We start from the raw sequence: 12,811 nt of genomic DNA, 5'->3' as shown, positions 1-12,811 counted from the left end.
CTCATAGCACTTGCTGTCCAATCAGGGGGACGCTGTAGCATCATACGCCCAACCATGAAATCTTTGCGACCTACTAATCAGGGTGTAACCATACCGGCGATCTCCGTCAGATCCTGATAAGACCTGACAAGAAGGGTGCTAGCAGGCTGGCCCATTGCTCCGGGGGCCATTTCTCCCTAACCACTGTCCTCTCAAAGGTTTGGAGGTGAGCCTTGATGTCGTCAGTCTCTGTCTGCTTCAGTATAAACATACTGGGGGTGGGACGGGGCACTGCCGAGCCTGCAGCCACGCCGGTATGGGCGGCTGTCAGCGCCTCCACCAGCTCATGATGCCTAGCCTGCTGCGCTACGTTCGCCTCCACCAGCTGTTTCACCAACGCTTCCATTTTGCTCCATGTCTGTTTAGTTATTTAACTTGGTGTAACTTGTGCCCGCATTCTCCACCAATGTAGCAGGCTCAAGGGTGTGGGGTTTCCACGCCACCGACACACACACACACACACACACACACACACACACACACACACACACACACACAAAGTACAATTTGAATGCAATTGGAACATTTATTAGGGGGTATTTACATCCGGGGGGGGGGGGGGGGGGATTCAGGTATCCATTCAAAGTCCACAATCCTTACTCAAAGTCCTTCGTCCATTACCCAGGGGTAGTCCAAAAGCGGGTCCTCAGCCAAAACAGTCTGACACAGGTACACCATTGGATTGGAGGCAATCCAACGGTGGAGGTAATCCAACGGTGGAGGTAATGCAACGGTGGAGGTAATCCAACGGTCGCGGTAATCCAACGGTGGCGGTAATCCAACGGTGGCGGTAATCCAACGGTCCAGGTCACGCAATGGGTAATCACACAGTTACTTCTCATGTGTCTCTCCAAGGCAGTCCAGCTCACTACGAGTAATCACACAGATACTTCCTTCCAGTACTTGCCTCACTTTGGGCAGCCCCAAGCCCAAGCCCTGGTGGCTTAACGATCCACAGGTTTGCCTCGTTGGGGCAGGAAGTCCATATAAGGCTCAGGGGTGGAGCCAGCGGGCTGCAAGATAACCTCCCTTCAATTATCACTCCCTTCACCGCTCCCTGCCATCTGCCACACTTATTTGATAGGACAACAAATGTTTTGTTAAAGTATGTTTAAAATGTGTGTCTGCTTGGGGCCATTTAGTCAAAAAATAATTTTTTAGTATATTTCTCAACAGTATGGTCTCAAAATATCAATTTGGTGCCAATGAGGTTCATGCAGTAGAGGAGATATCCCTATGAGTAATGAGAAATATACTAGAAAATGATTCTAACTGAGCAGTCAGGAGACTGGCCTCAAATGGCTTGTTAAGAGCGTGATGAAAAACAGGGATGATGTAAGTGTTCCCTTGGAGAGAGAGGCGACTGTCGACATCAATTATGCAGAGGTGTCTGAAGGGGGCTCGTTGGACAAAAAAAGGAGTTGTCTGCTTAAGTGTTGAATTAAAGTTTCCTTCATCCGTTCCCCCCAAATTGGACCTCATAGTGAAGCAAATGTTGTTCATGTTAATAAGGCCAACCTGATGTAATGTACTTCATTTACATGATTCCATTTCTTTAACAGGTCCAGTATGTAACATTCAAGCCTTCTAGAAGGTTCCCAATGGTTGTAATGGCTATGTTTAATAGGTAGTGACCCGATGCTCGGTTTGCATGTAAACATGTTTTTACTGCCAGGGTTGTTCTAGGGGAGTGGATTTACCAATTTTCGCCTTTCTGTCTCTGGTGGCTGCCTCTTTGAATCATGCCTTTAACAGTGACAATACACAGTGGTCAATGTTGCAGTCAATGCCCCAAATTCAGCCAAAAGGCTAATTTTCATCTTTTAAATGGTAAGAGATCAATTGTTATGTCAATAGGAAAGCTATTGCCTAACCTTAAACCAAGTCAGTGTGTTAGCTGAGGATATTGACCATAAAACTGTTGCTCAAGGCGATAGATGAAACTGCTTCTCAATAATACTTCCCTCTCCCTAAACCCTTCTGGGGTCTAAGCCCCCATTTTGAAGTAAAGCCCAGTTTAACTGTCAACTGTGTGGGGGTTGTGGGCTTAAAGTCCTCTCATGGTGATGCCAGTTCCTCTGAGTGCAGAGTACCAGCCCACTTAATGACAACTCTTATCCGAGACCATGGCTGGTCCTCTGGCTGACTGGCAGTGGGCGGCTGCCTCAGCACTGCACCAGAGCCACCGGCTCCCCTGCCGTCCCCCCGTCCGCCTGTCCGCCCGTCCCCCCGTCCCCCCGTCCGCCCGTCCCCCTGTCCGACCGGACGCAAAATACACTAAATAACCCTTTTTTTTTTACTCTGTTCATATTACTTTTTTCACAAATGTATTTCAGACAGTAACAGAATTAGTATCAGCATGTTCAGCAAATCAGCAGCCAACACTTAAGTAACATTCAATGAGCATTTTAATTATCAATGAGAGAGATACAGGAACAACATCTGGGTTTTAGTGGTCCTGATCTTCTAAAGCCGTGAGTAGATCAGTGCCCCCAAACACAGAGGCCATTCCTATTTGCTTAGTTGAACGGAACGGATGCCAGAGTATTATTTTTTTTTTGCTAATGATGTTGAAACCCTGAAACATTGTATTCTTAGCAATCATGAACATCTGGTTGCCCCCATCTGGCCATGTGTCGTCTACAGCGGAGTGGACCATTATGAGAAGAAAATCTGATATTATAGGGGCAGGTATGGAGGGTGGGCTATTTTTAAAATGCTGTTTCTCGATTGTGAGGTTGAGGTTGGAGGTTAGCTTAGTTGTACTTGTTGTGTTGCCAGGTGTATTACTGTGTGCTTGTCTGAGACTGATGATGAATCTGAGATTGTTTGTGTGATGAATTGGGTTGTGCATGGCAGGGAGACACATTTTCTGGAACAAGTCCAGTCCATTAATCTGCACCAACTACTGCTGGGGTGGGGACAGTGGGTGGACGGGGGCCAAGGAACACTCTCCAGTGAGCTGACTGTGCCAAACTATGTAGATAGGCCTGCATTGCAAGTGCATGAGCTACAACACACACACACACACACACACACACACACACACACACACACACACACACACACACACACACACACACACACACACACACACACACACACACACACACACACACACAGACTATCTGGGTATACTCAGTGTTGGGAAGTAGTTCCACTACAGGTATCTCAACTATTAGATTAACTACATTTTTGCTGTAGCTTGGTGGTACAGTAGTTAAACTAAACTCTAAGTGTTTTCAGTAGTTAACTACTTTTTGGTCATGTACCAATATAGTAAGCTTCTGTCACTGCTAACTGCATGTTGTACACCCAAAACAAATAAAGAAATAGAAATGTAACTATTATTCCAGCCCTTGAACTTCAGATGTCCCTCCTGTTTATTCCCTCCCTGCTTCCCTTCTCCCTACTTTGCTTCACTTGACCTGTTTTTATCTTTCTCTGTGATTTCAGAACGCTTCAGTTGCTTCAGTTTCTGTCAAACGGACGGGGCATCTGTCAGTGACTGACTGTCGTGTGTTGGTTTTGATTTGAACTCAACTGTGTGTGTTCTTTGCATTCTACTGTCAATTAAAAATAAAAAAGCTTTGAAATGTGGAACTGAATTGGAGTGAACAGGAGTTCAAAACACCTCCTTGATGGAATCTAAAAGGAATTCGCCTCAACCCTGACACACACACACACACACACACACACACACACACACACACACACACACACACACACACACACACACACACACACACACACTCTCCTGTGAGATGACTGTGCTGAGCAATGTAGATAGGCCTGCATTCCAAATGCATGAGCTACAACACACACACACACACACACACACACACACACACACACACACACACACACACGCACGCACGCACACATGCATGCATGCACACACACACACACACACACGTTAGCTTGCTTCTGTGAGTCAGAATGGAGACCTCACAGGCTGCTTTAATCACCAAGGCTTACCCTCTCAGTGTTGTTGATGGCTGAAATGTACCTGCCCCCTCCCCTACTGCTCTACTGTACACAGTGTTCCAGACCAGGTGATTAACATCGCCGCCGGTAACGTACACTGACGCAGGTTACAGTAATTACTTAGACCCCGGTCCCATATCTGAAACGATACGTCTGATCCATTTTCTAGAAGACTCCAGGGGACTCCAGCAGAGATGTTCTGTAGAAAGAGAGAGAGTTATTTTAGCTCTGTGTCAACGATCACAGAGGACTTCTTCCCTTTGCAACAAGGAACACAGAAGGAATATGAAAGACTCTGCATTGCAGTGGAATTCCCCTCTGTCAGTCAGAGAGAAATATGTGGTGGTGAAGTGGAATGGCAACCTACTGTACACCAAATCAGAATGTACACAGCTGTTTATACATAAATAATATTGTTGACTAATGTTTAATTTGTCATTATATTTCCATTTATAATAGGATTTCCGTAACACTTTGCATTAAGGAACCCTTTGTAAAGGGTTTATAAATGGTTTATAATTAGTTAAAGACATAATGTTTATTCTATAAAATCAATTATAGCCAGTTTGTTTTTAAATTACAAACCATTTACAAACAATTATACAATTATTATAACTCATTAGTGTAGATTGTTCGATATTCACTTTGTGCTTGTCAAATAGGGAGCTTGCGTTCACGAGCCAGTTATTCATGCTTTATTAATGAATGTCATTTATTTTAATTTCATTAAAAGCTCTCTACTTGGCAAGCACCAAATGAATATCAAACTATCTAAACTAATGAGTTATAACTGTTTGTAAATGGTTTATTATTCAATAATATACATTATTTCTTAACTAATTATAAACCATTTATAAACTATTTACAATGGGTATCTTAATGTGAAGTGTTACCAGAATTTCTAATGTTAATGCCAATAGAAATATGATATTGATTACTTAAATATGGATGATTGTTTTCAGATTTCATTCAAGTTATTGTGCCTATTGTGTAAGTGTACCTTTGCCATGGGCGTTGAAACACAGCAGTGCCTGGTGATAGAAAATAAATACTCTAGCATTCAATTCTTATTACATAAAAGGTCCAGCAGTGTGTTGCACGAGGTGCTAGGAGCATATTGTAATGGGAGGTGCCATGGTTACCGGGCGTACAGACGCACTGAGGTGTAAACATGGGAAAGACTGTCTGACCATTAATAACAACCATGTGTGGTTCTCTCCATCGGGGAGCTGAGGACGCGTCTGATTGTGGCGGCTCGTCCTCAGTGAGAACGCAGTGAAATAACCTCGCACATCTCACAGGAACAAGGACAACTTCAGGGGGAAAAAAAGAAGAAAAAAGAAAAAAAACAGCCCTGACACATAACTCTGCTAAACGATGTGTCATCAGAACAGAAGGAGGTGAGGGAGTGAGGAGGCCATGACAGATCAGCAGAGAAGGTTCAGTGTACCTTGACTATCTGCCTGAAGCTGTATACTTCACAAAAAGGACAAGCATGTCTGGCTAAATAAACAGGGGAATTGATACAGGACTTTCCCCCCGCAGGCGGCATTGTAATTATCATCCTCAGAAATGTCAAGCGTAAAAGATTTGCAACTGCGATTTTTCATAGAATCAGCTGCAACCATCTCGTATACATGCTATAAAGTGTTTGATACCAGTCCTCACTCCTTTCCATGCATTACAATGAGCCTGTCCTCCGATTTCTACCTCCACCAGCCTCTCCTGCATCAAACGGTACCCAGGCCTACGAAATTGCTGCAGCTAGAAAGACTGGTGCGTATCACGACTTGATTATACAACTATACAAGGCCTCATACATATTCATAACAAGTGATAATGTATGTATCCTGCTGCGAAAGTGTTACCTTTGATCTAATCGTGGGTGAACGTTTCACCCATGCCTCCTCTACTGTACTGCGTGAATGACAGTGAGTAACCTGGGAGTCATAGAGCCTTTAGAGTGTCAACGAGGTGATCTGATCTGATCAGCCATCCAATGTCATTCACTCTGGAGAATGAGCTCACCCAGGCATGCACTGACATAGCCGCCATGCATAATACAGTCTGTTAGTAGTGATGAAGGATGCCGCAACATGTCATCGTATGTTCAGCTTTTAAACTTTAACGTAGGGACACGTAACTACCCTTCTCATACAATATGTATAATGTTGTGTTTGTTTTATAGCCTTGTAATTGCTTTATTGTTCCTTGTTCAGTGGCACACGCAGAAACTATCATATTCGGTTCCAGTTTAGCCGGCTCGGGACAGGACAGTATTCTCCGACTACTCTAATGCTAATATCGAATGTATGTGCTCAACTTTAACAAAACTATAAACTTTCAAAAACTTGTAAACTAAACTAACCCTGATAACACTTCCCTGACACTAACATAGCTTGTCAAACGTTCAAAACCCTTCCATTATGCATGACTTTTCATGAGGACATCCTTCAAGAATCATTGATCCAAAATACATGTTTATGGTGAAATACCATAACAACATCAGTTGAACTGTTTTGTAAAAAGGTGCTTACTGTGACTAATGAACTGTTGACCAATACGCCTGCCCTTTAGTTGCGTCTATGGAAGCTATGTGTCCGTTCTTGTGTTCTGTATAATTCTGTGGTGGCACATAACAACATATTGTTTTCCTTTCCAACAGATTAAGGGCACATGGTGATACATCCTGTACCGTATATGTTGTTAAATGAGTGAAATAGGTATTTCTAGCTTTACAACGGGCACACTGTAAAATGAGTAGCCGAAACCACATACACTGCCTGGCACAGCCTCAAATAGTGAGAGGCCCCCTTTCTTATCATACATATTGTAGTCTTCATATCCGTGAACATATAAACCATCTATTAAGCCGACCTATATGCACTTTCTTTTCATGGTGTTGTCGCCAGAGGCATGCAGACAATATTTCAGGCAGGGTGGTGATGTATCTGCTGGTACCTAGGCAACCGCTCGATTAATCACGGCAGGACTGTGGAGTCTGCGTGAATGTAGAAACCTGCACATTCAACAAAAACAACTTTCCCGTGCAGCTTCATCCATGATGTCCTAATTCCTTCTCCAGAACATTCTTTTCTTCCATTGTTGTGCATGTCCGCGGTGGGAACGGACGCTAACGTTTCAGCTAATTACCTCATGTCAGAGCCTTTGTTATCGCCAATGTATCCCAACTGTCATTTTCTGACAGTCCTTTATTTGCTCGTGCTGCATCTATGAATGATTTTCTCGTGCTACTGTATGTGTACAAAGTGTATGAAATTCACTCCAATTCAGCCATATTTCAGTAATTAATACATTTTTACTACAAGAACGTGTTATGACATTTTCTTTTTTTAAGCGTATATATAAGTTCAGCAAAACTCTGGTATCGTCTTATGTTTGCCCTTCAGATGATCGGGCTCTATGTAATCAGCAAAAACCCAATCTTCCTCCGGCGGGCGGCGTGGCGTGGGCGCTGCTCTGGGGTTTCACTGAAGTGTCGGGTGCCCAGAGAGCACCTGTAAACACATACCTGGGAGTTGACAGTGAGCCGTGGCACAGAGGAAACCTAATCGCTGCCGCCCACCGATGCCAAGGAGGATGGCCTGGCAGTGGCCGACACCTCCACATCTCCCTCACATGACCTCACAGCCCAGGGCCTGTTCTCAGTCGCCCTGAGGCATCAGCCAAACCGCACTTCATTCATGATTCAAGGGCGCCTTAAATGACTAGTTGAGCTGAAGCGACAGGGTTACATTGTTTCAGTTAATTAGATGGCGATATGGTTCTAAGTGTACATTGTTCATCAACCGTTCTTTATTCTGGTTGTAATTGTCCCTGAATGTTACAGTAGGCCAAACAACCGATTTCCCTGTGACAGCCTGTGTGCAGTAATAGCTGATGACATACTGAATGCTTATCATGTTAGATAACATGTTATCCATGCTGGCATATGCTAAGAGGTCTTCTTCTGCTGCTTCGGCGCGGTATAGAATGCACTAGCAATGCCTTCTATGGTTCAGTAGCCTGGGGGCTGGGACGCTGGGGGGCTGGGGGGCTGGGAGGCTGGGGGCTGGGGGGCTGGGTGGTTGGGGGTGGCTGGGGGGGGGGGCTGGGGGGCTGGGTGGCTGGGGGGCTGGGTCCACATCATCCTGAGCTAGATAGCAGGTGGAGCGGCGCGATCTCTTTGATTCGCTGATGATTGAAATTACCATAAAGAATATTTTTAGCAAATATCACAAATAAAAGAATAATTACATAATGAGATAAAACGAAAGGAAATGCTGTGTGTGTTGCTGACCTTGGGTAATGATGCTGCCAGGGAGAACGGAAGCAGGGGCATTTGGACTGATATCACACCAGCTGTTCACCACGTGTCTGGTAAGTTATTAGTATAATGATGAAACCAGATAATATATCAAGACAGGTTTTTTTGTTGCATAAGAGATTTGGGTAAGCCTCACAAAACGAAAAAGAATGGAATAGAGGGGTGGAGAGAGAGAGGGAGAGAGGGAGGGAGGGAGGGAGGGAGATGGAGAGAGACAGAGAGAGACAGAGAGGGAGGCAGGGAGGGAGGGAGTGGATGGAGAGAGAGACAGAGAGAGAGACAGAGAGGGAGGGAGGGAGGGAGGGAGGGAGATGGAGAGACAGAGAGAGACAGAGAGAGAGAGAGAGGGAGGGAGGGACGGAGGGTGGGAGGGAGGGAGTGGATGGAGAGAGAGACAGAGAGAGAGAGACAGAGAGAGAGAGAGAGAGGGAGGGAGGGACGGAGGGTGGGAGGGAGGGAGTGGATGGAGAGAGAGACAGAGAGAGAGAGAGAGAGAGAGACTAGGAGAAAACAAATCTGTAAACTGTGGCAGACATGCCTGGCTGGCATGCACACTTCAATTAAGGCGATGTTTGGGCTTATCAATCATGATATAGCTCATTCCCTTTATGGAGGACGCTCACATGTCGCAGACAGCTGCCGCTGCGTCCTGCCGACCGTCCCTGTGAGTTATGGAAGGGTTTTATCGCCACGCCAAGGGGACAAAGTGTCCCACCGCAGGATCCTCCCATCCCCCGCCTGCCTACCACCTTGCTTGATTACTGAGGTTCTAAAATGGCCGACCAACGGACTCCAGCAGTGTTTCTCGTTCTTCGGCTGTGATGAGATAATAAACTGCACGTGCGATTTCCATAAAAGGTGAAAAGTTCAAAGCAATCCATCAGTGGACTGTACCTGCTCTCTGGGAGCTCATCCGTTTGAAAGCCCTTGGTTATAACATCCGTCACCACCGAGAGGCTGTTTCTATTTGCTGAGCTCTAAGGAGCCAGCACCAATCAGTAGCATCTTGTCAATGCGGTAGCCGCAGGAGGCTTCCTTGTGTCATGGGGTGGGATGGTGCACTGACTCCTCCCATCTGTCTTTGAAAGGGTGTGTCTAAGGGAAAGTTACAGCTCCAGTCTTAATGGGTCTTGAAGATGGAAAAAAAGGGATTCTTGTCAAAGGTCAATCCTCTGTATTTTGTGTGAATTATTGATATGAGCTTGCTTGCTTGGTATTATAAAATAATAGGTTTCTAAAGGTGGCCATTCGCCGGAGAGTTGTATAATTGGCAACTGTGCTGTTGTCTGTCTGTGAAGAAATGTGATGTGAAGTCTGTGTGGTCACTGTGGAGCAAGTCAGGCATTTAGCCCAAGATGACGGTCTCTTTTTTCTCTTTTTACCTTGAAAGTGAGATGTCGTGTTTGATTTCACAGAGTTGAAAAAAAAAAAAAAAAAAAGGCTTTGGCCCAGTTTTCTTAGAGCTTTGTTTGTTCATCTCTTTACCCCTGCGGAACGAGGCCTCCCATCACACCTTACCTTTGGCTTTGTTCCTGTGAGTCAGTGTTAGATAATCAACAGTGGATTTTGAACCTGTTTTTACCAGCCACATAAATACATTGTATTCTACAATCCATCTACAATCTCTTCTCGAAACCCTGATTCATTGTGAACTGACTCACTCGGGCAACTGTACAACACGTCCACCTCCGGCCTTACTATGCTATGCTATGCTATGCTATGCTATGCTATGCTATGCTTACTATGGCTACTGTTGTAATGCAAATTAAAATGAAATGATGAAACAATAATTATATTATTCAACGTGAACTCATCAATCGTATGTACGTCAATAATCTACACAGAAATCGTAAAGATTCCACAAAGCACTTAGTTAGCAATAACGTACAGTTACGTGGCGGTAAGGAAGTATTAGGTAGGGTTAGGGTAAGGCATTAACTCTGAGTGGGTTAGGTAGGGTTAGGGTAACGCATTGACTCTGAGTGGGTTAGGTAGGGTTAGGGTAACGCATTGACTCTGAGTGGGTTAGGTAGGGTTAGGGTAACGCATTAACTATGAGTGGTTAGGGTAAGGTTATGTTGTCAGGGAAAGGTATTAGCAAAGAGCATTAGCAACAAGAATTAACCAACAAAAAACACCCCAAAGCTGACTTGAACCCATGATGCTCGGGGTTGTAAGTATTGGTTGCATGGAAAGCTTCTGGGTGTGCAGGCATTCCTTCTAGCAGAGCACTAACACACAGCTATGACAAACATTCAGCTAATCAACTTGTCTGGGACGACGACTGATACCCCCTTTCCACCAACCTGAACCTAGTTCTGGTTCTGGGCTGGTGCTGGTGCCGGTTCGCAGGCGGTCCAACTGGCGAACCTCCTAAGAACCGGCTAGCTTTTCCACGGGCTAGAGAGCCAAGCCATTACGTCACTGTTTTCGCCTCCGGTTGCCTAGCAAGGCTAACGCAAACCTCAAGCACAACAACAACAATGGCAGACTACATCATCACTGACCTCAGCAGTTCTTGGTTCTGGACCAGCCAAGTGTTGGTGCCACTGTGGAACCGGTTTTCCTGGCTGAGAGCTGATTCTTCTGCTGTCGAAACGTGCAGAACTGGTTCGAGATTCGGCACCGGCTCTGAACCAGCCCACGAACTGCCTTGGTGGAAAAGGGGTATGATAGGATCAAGTGTGCCAGTGCTGGCCTTGAACAAATATCTGCACACCCACACATTGTCTCTACAGACTCATTGTTTGAGACTGCCGGTTGAGGAGCTTCTGATGCTGCTCTTTCTCTACTTCCTGGCACTGCTGCTCAAGAGCATGACTTGAGCTATCTGTATCAGCCCTTACTGCAGGATCTCAGCTCTGATGTGTGGTCACCCCCAGAGGCAGCAGCACATGCCCTGACATCTGTCAAAACTGTTGTTGCTCCTCTAAAACGCAACGATCAGACAGTTTGGGTCGAGAGTCCCCCTCACTAATGCCACCGCAGATTAATTATCAAATGGCAATTGCTTTACAGAGGGAAGATTACAGCTGCTTTCATAACACATCAACTGTTGGATACAGGCTGGCAGCTTGGCTCTCTACTGACGGTATGCTCAGCCAGAGGAAAGTTTGCTGTTGTAATAGGCCAGAGGAGCCTATCACAGGTCACTATTTACAGATGTCAGGATAACCTTATGTAATCCCTGCAATATATGCAATGCTATTTGGTGGTTGGCAACGCATACAAGGTTATTAAGTCCTGAAGAGGCTAATATCATGGATGAATCAGCCACTTGTCCTGGGGAAAGATAAACATCATGCACGCTCACTGATCAGGAGGTTTTACAGTCACAGGTTTTGTACTCATTAATTATGGTGAAGTGGCTGTCGTCCGGAATTTACCTCAGAATGTTTGTGTTAATTGTAAAACAACAAAAATGCAGGATAATTTGTCAACCGCTTTAAAGGGCCAATCTGGGGTTCGTTCTCCTGCCATGTTAAACAGATGAGGGAAGGGGGCCGGAGAAATGTAACCAACCTCAAATGCATAGATGGAGCTATGGATGCAAGGACTGACCGTCCATGAGATCGAAATTATAGTTGAACCCTATTTTGAAGCAATACAGTGTTTGTTTACATGTACATTGTTTACAAACAAGCTTATGTTTGGGGTAAGACAGTTGAACTAAGCTAAAATGGGGGGGGGGGGTTTACCTGGAAAAAAATCCATTAGGGTATGTACTATCCAATGATCTATTGTGTATCCTCCCTCCCCCCCCCACCGCCCCCAAACCCCCACCCCCACCCCATCTCTCCACCTAATCCTGGCAGATGAGTCGAGAGTGGGGCAGACATTTAGCAGTGATGTGAACAAAAAGGTGAGAGCCCGTCCCTCTGTTCCCCTGAGAGGAAGGACGTACATACAGTACATCATGTGATGCTGGGTGAAAGTGACATGCCACCAGGGGAGAACTGATGAGGCACTTTGTTTGAATTCAATAATTAACTCGTTGTCAAGAGGGAATGAAAAACACAGCCAGGAAAACTGAGAGCAGCACACTGTACTGAACTGTATACCTGTTGGTGCATTGTTGGGTAGATGGGGGAACAGTCAGACTAAGGCAGTGGGACCCCCTGTCGGTTATTTTGGAGCCTAATTGATATTCTATGAACATTATCCCTTACATATTAAACATTGTGATAATATTATTTTGTTGGATAGGGTGCATGCATTTATTTTTGGTATTGAGACTGCAGTCGGCTATTCAACAGGACTGTTTGGGAAGGTAAATCACAGGTTTATTTCGCGTACCCCCTAGATCGATCGACTTTAACAGTGGGACTAAGGAAATAGTAGCATAGCATTAGTTTAGTGAAGATAAATAATTACACAAATTCATGATGAATTTGACAAGCAAATGCCAGTTTTGGAGGGTTATGAGTTGATTATATTTATATATAATATACTAATACT

The sequence above is a fragment of the Argentina silus genome (assembly GCF_951799395.1).
Source record: "Argentina silus genome assembly, chromosome: 5".
NCBI classification, from domain to species: Eukaryota; Metazoa; Chordata; class Actinopteri; order Argentiniformes; family Argentinidae; genus Argentina; species Argentina silus.
Note: the sequence above shows the minus strand (reverse complement) of the source record.